Below are 12087 nucleotides of genomic sequence, written 5' to 3' on the forward strand. Positions count from 1 at the left end.
GAGTACACAAAACACAGAGTTTCTTCTTGTATTATTTATTAATTATTATAATATTTTCCATATGAACAACTGTAAACCTGCTTTTACCCCATCCTGTACTGCTTCATAGCATGTCTTAACTTTGAAAGCAATGCCCAAGAAAGGTTTACATGAAGATAGTTTATTTGGGGATTGACCTCCTAAAGCTGAAGTGAGGGACTAGGGGGAATGAAATGAGGCAGGAGAGGAGCCGGTACAAGGATATATTATGGACTTAGCCACTGCTGTTGGCGACTGATGCTTGATCCTGCTGGAACCTTTGAGCAGCTCTATGAAAAACATCTTAGAACTGCCCATCTATGGGATGAAAAAGAGGAGGCATTACTTTTATTAACCTCAGTCTCCCACTGATTAAAGGTGGCCCCATGGGTGTGAACTTAACACCACCCTCTTCCAGGCGGGATAATTGTGAGTTTAGAACAAGTTCCCACACCTTAGCATCAGAGAAACCCTAGGGAAAGAAGCAAGAAGTAGCCATGGGCTGAGGACAGGCACTATCAATTGTATATCTCTGGGAAGCTGGTCAGAGGCTGTCCTGTACTTGTTACCACAGCGTGGTCAGAGAAGTGGTGGGTGGGGTTGAGTGAGTGTGAAAAAAAATGAAAAAGTAGTGTTCAATGCATAATGTTTACACTGATTACAATTATTCACCATTCATGGGAGTATTTAATATAAGCCTTTTCCACTAGACCACAAGCTCTGTAACGACAGGAACTGTGTGTCTGGATCACTTTTTTTCTATACCTGTCATCTATCACAATGCCTGGTACATTGCAGGTACTCACTAAAAGTGCAGTGGATGGATGGATGGATGGATGGATAAGTGGGTGGAACAAAATGAAGAAATTGCCACACCCATCATTTCAAAGAAGAAATCTCCAATAATAAACTAAAAATCAACCCAGTCTCATCCAAATAAAGAAGCAAATTATCTAGACTTCCTAGGTTCCTGAGTCCTTTGAGGAGTTAGTTTAGGAATGGACTAGGTCAGATTCTAACTAGTGATTGGTTTGAAGACTATCTACCTGAGAGAAAACATCCCTTCTTGCCTCATTCCAGCCTGCATGTGGCATAGTTCTGGAGGGCCCACAGGAGTTCTCATTCAGGCATGTTTTTTACAGAGTGGCTCCTAGAATCTCCTAGGGATTTGGGAAGTCATTTCCTCCAGTTTCCTCAGTCCTGCTGGATCAGTCTAGAGTTGACCTGGCCCACCAAGGAGTCATGGACTGTGGCGCATAAAGTGGCAACCTCATCTGACTTGACCCCAGTGGGTGGGGACTCTCTCTTGAATCTCAGAGAGTCCCCACCCACTTCAAGACTGGGAACAGACAGGTGTACTCAATGCCCCAAAAGTGGCCACGCCATTGAGTATCACTCTGCTTGGGGTGTGTCTTTCTTATGGTTTCAGATTTATGACCCTTGTCTTTTGAAATGAAGTTAAAAATTTCTAGGGTAGCAACAGCATCAACCTTCATTATTCAATCAACTCTAATATGAGTAGATGTTGAATGATGAAGATGGCTAACCATTTCCTTCATAAAGCATTTTAACAGGAAAGAAAATGTTCTGGATTTCTTTCTCACATTATTAGACAGCGCATAATCCCCTGCTGGTCCCTTGACATAACCTGATCTGAGGACCTGTCTGAATAAAGCCATGTCTCCATCCTGCAGAGTTAAGGGCATCTATAGAAAAGAATATCTTTTAATCACTATTGTTCAAATGCTATTAAGTCTATTATCCTGAATGACATTTCCATCACTTGGCTGGGATTTGTCTGGTTTTGACATTTGCTTCCTTTGAAAAAATGCTGTATAGACATTTTAACTTCAGTAGACCTTCAAGGGAAGGAAAATCTGAGGGTTTTTAAAATTTAGTCCCAGAGATCTTTTTAGAAATGAGAAGAGCTTACTCACAATATATTAAGAAACTCTCTCTGATCTACTTGCCAATTCACTGAGCCAGGTCAGGGATGTTGGCAGCCTCTCCTCTCTGGACTGACATTACCTACGGTAATTGCCCCACAGAACTGTCATCTCTGGATTCCTTCCAGGCCCTATGACTTCCTGCAGAAGTCACTGAGAATCTTGGTCTGGTTTACGGGAAAGACATGTCACGCCCCTTTTTGATAGCAGGCACAGCCAATCTTTGTTCCTGAGATATTTTGGGCAATTTAAACATCTCACTCTCCAAATCCAGGGGCTTAGAGTTCCCAGGTAGATATTGTTTGACTTGTACATGTTAAGTGTTCTTATCACACACCATCAAAATAATAATATGAAGAAGAAATGAAGAGAGTGGGAGGAGACTTTTGGAGGTGATAGATATGTTTATGGCACAGTTGTAGTAAGAGTTTCCTGAATATATGCTTATGTCCAAACTCATCAAGTTGCATATATTAAATTTGTATAGCTTTTTTTTATTATGTCAGTCATAACTCAATAATGTGGTTTAAAATTTTTAAATAAATCAAATGAGTTATTATTTTAGAATCAGGAATTCCTATAAACATTTAAGTCTTGGCTTCTTTCAAAAAAAAATAAAAATCAGAAGATCTGGCATGCCGGGCCTCATCTTGACACGGGAGCGGGGCTCGGGAGCGCCTGTCCTTGGGAAGGGAGTGGCAGTTTGGCAGCGTCACGCCAGGGGGTTTACATCTGCATCATGTCCAGTCCACTTCTCATGTAAGGTCACCACATGGCTGAGGCCCGGAGAAGCAAAGGCAGCTAGCCGTCACCAGCTAGCCTGCCTGCCAGGTGCTGTACAGTGTGCTGTCACAGACAGGAAAATGGTTCAAGGTCACACAACTGGCAAGTGGAAGAGCTGGAACTCAAATCCAACTTTTCTGTTTTCATGTCCACTACCCTGCTTCATCCTCCACATGTCAAAGCATCACCTGGGGAAGCCACCTGAGCTGGGAGCCATGGAGTGCCTCCTCCTAAGCTCTTTGATGAAGCCAGCTCTGGCAATGCAGCTCAGAGAGAACGCCTTCCTGCAGGCAGTGTTGACACACAGGCACAAGTGCCATTTTCATCATGTGTCAGAGAAACAGGAACCACCACTGTTTATACTATGTGGCTGGCTCTAATTTCCAACATTTTTTTGAATGGAATAAAATGTACCAATAATAAAAAGTACATCATGGCCCTGACCAGTTGGCTCAGCGGTAGAGCGTTGGCCCAGTGTGTGGAAGTCCTGGATTTGATTCCCGGTCAGGGCACACAGGAGAAGCAACCATCTGCTTCTCTATTCCCCTCCTCTTTCTCTCTCTCTCTCTCCTTCTCTCACAGCCATGGCTGAAAAGTTTCAAGCAAGTGGCCCTGAGCACTGAGGATGGCTCCATGGCCTTACTTCAGCTGCTAAAATAGCTTGGTTGCTGAGCAACAGAACAGCAGCCCCACATAGGCAGAGCTTTGCCCTGTAGGGGGCTTGCTGGGTGGATCCTGGTCAGAGCGCATGTGGGAGTCTGTCTTTCTGTTTCTCTGTTTTCTGGCCTCTCACTTAATTAAAAAAAAAAAAAAAAAGTACATCATTCCTACTTCCAAAGGAAATGGTACCAGTGAATAGGTGAATCTAAAGATGAGGAAGGGTGAATTCTTCATGATCTCACATTGCTCTCACCATTAGCAGATGTGACATGAGCACCGTTATGTTTGTTTGTGGTTCAGGTTGGTGGACATGTGCTGGGTGCAGGGGAGTCAACGGTTAAGGCATGGTCTCTGCTATAAAAGGTTTTCACTGTAGCTGTGGGGAAAGGGCATAGCCAGAAAGAAAGGATGAGAGCAAGAGAGGGCAAAAATGCAGAGAGTTCAGGGAAGGGAAGACAGTCTTCTTTGCTAGAAGATACCCTTCCACACCACAAACCTGGCTCCATAGGCTGCGGAGGCCTAAAAATGTCCAATCAATTTTTTTTAATTTTTATTTATTCATTTTAGAGAGGAGAGAGAGAGAGACAGAGAGAGACAAGTTGATGGAAGCATCAACTCCCATATGTACCTTGACCAGGCAAGCCAGGGTTTTGAACCGGTGACCTCAGCATTTCCAGGTCAACGCTTTATCCACTGCGCCACCACAGGTCAGGCCCAATCAATTCTTAAAATAAGACTTTATTGGGCTGACATGTGATACTGTTTTGTGATCATAATATTAAACAAGACTTCCCTGACTCAGTTAGAAACCAAATTCTGCTTTGAATTGATTTTTTATGTTCACTTCTAAGTTTGGTTTTTTTGGCAGGGGAGGGGGGGTATACCATGCTCTTAACTCCCCATCTACTTATTTATCCATCCATCCATCCATCCACCTCAATATGTCATACGCTGAACTAGATGCCCACAGTTCAAAGACCAGGGGGCCTGGTCCTGCCTTCAGAGCATGCTCTGCAAGAAACAACATTGCTCCTGCTACCTTCAGGGTCTGCTTGGAAATCACGGCTGGAATATAAATGTCTCCTAGACAGAATGATAAACTCACTAAATGGATTAAGCCTCACAGGCATGCATGACATCAGTGGTTCCCAAATGAAAATATCAAGACAAACCAGTGTAGTTTCAAATGCCATTTTCACAGGTTCTGATTCAGGTCTGGGGTGGCCTGATTTCACATTTCTTGTTAGCTCCCAGATGATGCTGATGTTGATAAATTCAAGGGTAAATAGACTACCAGCAAATGCACTCTTCTTTCCCTGGCTTGGAGAAATTGCTTTACAGAAGTGTTATAGGCTTTAACTCACATCTCCCCTATCTTCCCCCATACTTTCCCTTCCAAAAATTAAGAATTCAATCCAATTTTTTTTCTATTTCACATAGCTTCTTCAATTTTTTTTTCAAGATTGGCAAACTGTAGTTTTAGAAATTCACCGAGAAGTAGGAGCACTTCAGAATAGGGTGAGAGGATCCAGAACTGATTCCCCTAAGCTGCCAGGGTGTGTTCAGAATTCATCATGGTCACGCTTTCCCCGCGTTGCAGACCCACACAGGCACCTGCAATTAATTCTGATGGCTACAAGCCACAGGGTACCTAACAGCTCGTGGGTGATTAAGAATGAATTACTAACCTTTCATTTAAAAGGTGCCAAGAAAAAAATGGGGACAGATGCCAGATGTGTTTACATTACTTACTTGTAGAGCCTAGCATTCATAAACACACTCATTTATTTTTTGGCAATGCCTCTTTTTAATTTTTCTACTTTTTAAGTGGCCCTTGCTCTTTGGTGCCATTGCCACAGTGGCACAGCCGTAATGACACTTGTGCAAATAATGGAAATCTCTTTCTTTCTAAGGTCCAGAAGTCTTTGGGTGCCATTTCTTCATAAGAGAAAAGAACTTCATGATGTTCTCCACTGTTTGATGTTGGGCACACATTTTATTTTATAGTAAATGATGATTTCCCGGCAACACCTCATTAACATCTCTGTGTATTTCAAGCGAACCCTATATGATACTGTTTACAAACTCTGGGTTGGTACAGTTTCTAGTTCAATTACAAAGACTCATATTTTTTTTCGAGGGCCACACAGATTGCCCACATCCATCCAAACTTGAAGTCTTTGGGAAATAAGCCCACTCTTCAAAATTCTTACAGGTGCACTTTTTTTTTTTTTTTTTTGCAATAAAATACTCTTTGTATATATGGTGTTAGCCTCAGCACCATCACAAGTGTGTCATATTTAATGGTAAAGATAAAGGCAGACATCTCAATGATTAAAAACAAATTATATTAGAGTAGAACACTGTAGAAAGTTCTCAGGGGATGGAAGTATGGTTCGCTTAAACAGCTTCATACTAATAGACATTATTGGGCTCCCAGTATACATCATATACCTCACCAGAAGAGGTGTTGGGTGAGGGCACACCAGGCTAGAAAATAAATCATGGAATGCTACTCCAAGACTATTATAGAATGGGATAAGACATAAACCAGAAAAGGTTGCATTTTAACCTCCGTGATTCATGGATTACAGCCGGTGGCTTCAAGAGAGGGTTACAGTCAAGATGACATCAGCACAGGCTGAACAAACTTACACCCAAGAGCAAGAGAAGCATCACCCACCTTCTTCTTAGCAGAGACCATGGTGCACAGAGTGTCATACATTACTGAAGGTAGAATTATGTAACCCGTCAGCAGTGGATACACTGGGGAAATGATTTTATGCTTTCCCCCCCACCTTGGTGTAAATATTTAAACTCCTCCATAACATTAGAGTTAACAGCTAACTTTCCTGGAATGAAATCTAAAACAAATTGACAACCTAACACATGGAGGAATTTCTACATGTAATGTTTCCATTACAGATCACGTAAAGGTTTTGCGTCGCTCAATTTTCACGGTGTTAATGCTTCCCAAACCGTTCAGGTCATTGTACCGTGGAGCTCTGGTTTCTGGTTAGCAAGGATGACATTCCAAGAATATTTACCTATTAACTAACTGTCAATCTAAAATCTGCCTGGCAAGTGATGTTATGAATATATTTTCCTAGCATTTGCTATTGAACCTATTGAACACTCTTCTACCTGGGTCTCTCAAAATCAGTTCCTTGTAAAGATACCATCTCTATTTATGCTTCTATCTGAGTAAGGTCATTAATGGCATCAGAAGTGCTCAGAACTGACACCCGCCTGAGAAAGTCATTGTCAAGCAATGTACATGAGTTGTTGTCAATATCTACATATTAAATCTGGGGTCGGGAACTTTTTTGGCTGAGAGAGCTATGAACGCCACATATTTTAAAATGTAATTCCATGAGAGCCATACAACGACCACCTTATGCATTATCCAATAAAAATTTGGTGTTGTCCTGGAGGACAGCTGTGATTGGCTCCAGCCACCCGCAACCATGAACATGAGCAGTAGGAAATGAATAGATTGTAATACATGAGAATGTTTTATATTTTTAATATTATTATTCTTTTTAATAAAGATTTGTCTGCGAGCCAGATGCAGCCATCAAAAGAGCCACATCTGGCCTGACCTGCGGCGGCACAGTGGATAAAGCATCTACCTGGAACACTGAGGTTGCTGGTTCAAAACCCTGGGCTTGCCTGGTCAAGGCATATATGGGAGTTGATGCTTCCTGCTCCTCCCTTCTTTCTCTCTCTCTCTCTCTCTCTCTCTCCTCTCTAAAATGAATAAATAAATAACGTCTTTTAAAAAAAAAAGAAAATAGTTTTTTAAAAAAAGAGCCATATCTGGCTCGCGAGCCATAGGTTCCCAACCCTTGTATTAAATTATGATGAAGGTGATTTATAGTATAGACAATGATTTTTTGCTTGCCTAACATCCATCTCATCTTCTTAGTTTAATAGCACCCCAATACTTGGGAGGGTGAATTTTCTCTACCCCATTAGTCTGTTAGGGTTCTGAAACTAGCGTCAGGCATGTGACAGTTCAATCCGACTGAATGAATTTTGGGAGTTGTGCAGGAATTATAGTTTTCTCTTTCATGGTGGACCTGATTTGGAAAGACCCTCCCACTTTAAAGGTGGACTTCGGAGCTGCTGCGGCTGCCACGTGGAGGCCGGGAAGGGGCTGACAGAGTTGCAGGCAGAGAAACCGAGCACTCATGACTAATTGAGCCCTGCAGCAAGTAGTGTTCAAAAACAGACCTCTCCCTAGGTTTTTATTTCTGGAACCAGTAATTCACTTTTTAAAAAATTAATTGAATTTATCAGGATACATTGGTTTGCAAAACTGTATAGGTTTCAAATATATAACTCAATGAAACATCCTCTGCACACTGCATCGTGTGCCCATCACCCCAACCTAAGTCTCTTTCTGCCTCCCTTCCTCTCCCCCCTGTGCCCCTCTGGCTGTCGCTGCCCTGTTGTCTGTGTCTATGTGTCATGTATATGTGTTTTTTGACTAATTTCTTCATTTTCTTTTATCCAGCCCCCTCACCCCTCTCCACTTTTTGACTTAAGATCATTTAGATCAGACATTTTAATATTTGTTAGAGACATCCAGAATTGTTAGGTTTTTCTACCAAGTGTTTAAAATTGTTTATTATTTTGTCATTTGGTATTTATAATAAAATTTCAAGAAGCTGTATTCAAGAATGACTGACCAGGCGGTGGCACAGTAGATAGAGCATTGAACTGGGGTGCGGAGGACTCAGGTTCAAAACACTGAGGTCGCTGATTTGAGTTTGGGCTCATTCAACTTGAGCACGGGCTCACCAGCTTGAGCATGGGGTTGCTGGCTTGAGTGTAGGATCATAGACATAACCCCATGGTCGCTAGCTTGAGCCCAAAGTCGCTGGCTTGAAGCCCAAGGTCACTGGCTTGATGCCCAAAGTCGCTGGCTTGAGTAAGGGGTCACTCTCTCTGCTATAGCCCCCTAGTCAAGGCACATATGAGAAAGCAAGCAATGAACAACTAAGGTGCCACAACAAAGAATTGATGCTTCTCATCTCTCTCCCTTGCTGTCTGTCCCTATCTGTCTCTGTCTCTGACTCTCTTTCTCTGTCTCTGTCAAAAAAAAAAAAAAAAAAAAAGAAGCTGTCTCCAGGAAGACAAAAGTAGAGTGAATATTTTTAATTTTCTTCACAACTTTCATCCTTTTCTTTCTCTCATCACAGGTTTTGTGAAGATAAAGGATAAAAATGTTAATAAGCATCACAATGAGTTGATTAGGTTTTCACTTTTTTTTTCTGTGTCTGAGCATATCCCTCAGTGGGCTGCTCGTGATAAATCATCGATGGTTTATCAATTTGATGTCAATCACTGCGAGTGGTTGCATTAATTTTTAATAGAATGATAGTGTAGTAGCAGCAGTTGGCATTTATTTCATGCTTTCTGTATGGGGAACACCAGGCAAAGCACTTGTCAGAAACTAATTCCTTTTATCCTTAAACCTACCCGGTAAGGCAGTGGTGTGCAGTAGCACAGCTCTGGGGAATGCGAAGGGAACCCTAATTGACAGAGTTCACCTGTTTCCGTGGTAGATATAAACGCTCCCACCACGGCTGATTTCAAGCAGCCAATGGTTTAAATGCTGGCTGAGAAAATTCTTGCTTATTTAACAGACAGCCCTTGGGAGCCAGTCTAACACTCCAGCACATCACTGGAGGAACCTGAATCAGAGAGACTATGCAAATCACCCCAATCCAGCTGTGTGTCAACCCAGTTTTGCCCTGCTCCGGAGTGCACACTCTCAGTCTCTCACTTCTTTCTAATCACAGGCAGTTTCTCACTTTTGTTTGAGAAAAGCGTATGGGAATGGAAAGGTATTTCAAGTATCTTTTGCATTCAGGTAAATGCTATGTAGTGAGAGTATTTAAAGAGCACTTGACTTTTCTCTATTTTATGGGTAAGAAGCACAGATCTATATTAAACATGACACTTGTATCAACATCTTTGATTAACGGTCACAAAGCTCTTCTGCCACAGAATGTTTTGAAGATAATCTATGTCTAGTACGTCTGGGAATGTTAATGAAAATGGAAGAAATGTTAAAAAGGAATGGGGTGGTGATCTGTCAGCATGTTTCACCCCTACTGTCCTAATTCATGTGTTGCCATATTTCTTAATCTTACTACAAACATTTCCAAGAAGTTACCAGAAAATTTATGTGTGGGTTTTGAGCTCATGAAAAATACTGTATTATAACCATGAATATAAAATCATTGTGTGTATGTGTATAAATACCAAATATTTTTATATTACAGAAAATCAAGCAAGTTATAACTGATAAGATGTTACTCATAGTAATTTCCTTTCATCACCTATGCAAGCTTGACTAAAAGGTCTTTCTTGGCTCACAGGTAAAATATTTTGCATATATTGTTTATTATTTTGATCTAAGCCTAAAAGCTAAAACAAAGTAAAATTTGTATTAATTTTATTTTATTTTATTTATTTATTTATTTTATTTCAGGGGAGAGCGCGAACGCAGTCCCCCACTACCACAAATTATGCAGTCGAGTTTCCCACATTTGGGGAAATCGCAGGGGTCAGCACATCTGGAGTGCAATGGATAAACCTCGCCCTGGGAAAACCACCTTCGTGATCATGGTATCTCCCCTGCCAGGTAAGTATAAATTTGTATTAATTTTAAACATTAGATAATAGACATCTTTGCATGGCTGACCTATCCGAGTTTACTAGAGAGTAGACACGAAAGCACTTTGGAAAATTCAAGGCATTACACAAATGTGAGGAATTATTATTGGGTAAAAAAAAAAAATTCAAAGGTAAAATTTCTTAATAGCTCAATTTATACACTTTGTTTTCAAACTGTAAATTTATAGTAAAGTAGAAACTTCCCTACTACATACAAGTAATAAACAGCTAATAACTCATGTGGCTCTGGGAACTATTCAGTTTGTGTTTACTTTAAGAAGCATCATTTCAGTTTTCAGGAAACTTGTTCACCCCCTTCCTTCCTCTACCAAGCATATTAAAGGGAAAAATTCTCTATAGAATATAAGATGGAATTTTATATGTGAATATTTATGTGAATTCTAGAGTTTAAAGAACCTCATACCATTAAGAGATTGTTAACTTTATTTTGGTAGGATAATTCCATTAAGATTCTACTTTAAAAAGAGTTATCTGTTGGAGTTACATAACAATATATATTTATGGATGAAATATCATAGTGTCAGAGATTAGCTTCAAAATCTCTGGGAAGGGCCTGACCAGGCGGTGGCGCGCAGTGGATAGAACATCGGACTGGGATGCATAGGACTCAGGTTCCAGACCCCGAGGTTGCCAGCTTGAGCACGGGCTTATCTGGTTTGAGCAAAGCTCACCAGCTTGGACCCACAATCGCTGGCTCGAATAAGGGGTTACTTGGTCTGCTATTGCCCCACTGTGAAGGCACATATGAGAAAGCAATGAACAACTAAGGTGTCGCAATGAAAAACTAATGATTGATGCTTCTCATCTCTCTCCGTTCCTGTCTGTCTGTCTGTCCCTATCTATCCCTCTCTCTCTGACTCTCACTCTGTCTCTGTGGAAAAAAAAAAAATCTCTGGGAAGGGAGAAGTAGCAGAGGGCATAGATAAACTGAGATTAGCCATGTGTTGGTAACAGTTGTGTTGGTGCTGATGGATACACAGAGTTTGTTTACTGATCAAAAAAATTTTATATGCTTGAAGCTTCTTATAATAAAAGTTCAAGAAAACCCACCTTGTATCAATGAAAACATCATATAACATTTCTAAGGATTGACTAAAAGGATATGTGGAGAATTCATTGCCAAAACAGCCATTATTACTGATCTTACTGGCTATTTTTGCTCTCATTCTGGTTCAGTCCATTTTCATGTCGCTGTCAGAATTATATTTCTAAAAATTAAATTAGTTCATGGAATTCACTACTCAAAAGATGTTTTTTGAGACCCCATCACCTAAAGGATGCAGTTAGACTCTCTCTTGTAGCCTCATAGCACTTTGGTCTTACTGTCTTACAGAAACCTCCTATGTGGCACAATCTTTTCAGATCCCATGTTTTTATCTCCTGCAAGGCTGTGAGAGCCACAAAGACAGGGGACATATCTTTTCAACTTTCTACCTTTAGTTCTTGGCACATTGTCTGGCATATGGTAGATGCTCAATACATTTTTAGTGAATAAAATGAAAGTGAAATACAAACAGATGTTTTCAAAGTAAATGTTTAGACCAGTGGAACTGAAACAGTTAATGATGACTAGACAATGCTTATGTTTTTGTTATTGTTTTGGCCCCAACCCTTCTAAATAATGCATGAAAGTTCTTTGTAATCAAAATTAAAGACGAAACAGTGCTTACAACAAAAGATACGTAAGTATCTTTTAATTGAAAAAAGCACAGGTTAATATAATGTGTGTAATTTCTTTGCTACTTTTAGATGTACACGGCTAAAGAAAATGCAACTACTGAGAATATACTATGCTCCACAAATAGGACCCTGGCAAAACTCTCAGTACAAGATTCTATTGCTTTAGTACATAATAATAATCATACCAAATCATATTCAATGTGGGTGCTTTCTAACAAGCAACAAAAGAACTAGATAAATTGGGCTTTATCATAATTAAAAATGGTTGTTCATTTAAAAATGCCATCTG

At 40.5% G+C, this 12087-nt stretch overlaps 1 non-coding gene across 1 annotated transcript; it reads right to left on the bottom strand.

The window, feature by feature from the left end:
• Positions 1-9909: 9909 nt before the first annotated feature.
• Positions 9910-10073, bottom strand: LOC136336747 (U1 spliceosomal RNA). The gene has a single exon (XR_010731569.1). It is a non-coding gene; the product is annotated as a U1 spliceosomal RNA (small nuclear RNA).
• Positions 10074-12087: the final 2014 nt, after the last annotated feature.

The sequence above is a fragment of the Saccopteryx bilineata genome, chromosome 4 (assembly GCF_036850765.1).
Source record: "Saccopteryx bilineata isolate mSacBil1 chromosome 4, mSacBil1_pri_phased_curated, whole genome shotgun sequence".
Lineage (NCBI taxonomy): Eukaryota > Metazoa > Chordata > Mammalia > Chiroptera > Emballonuridae > Saccopteryx > Saccopteryx bilineata.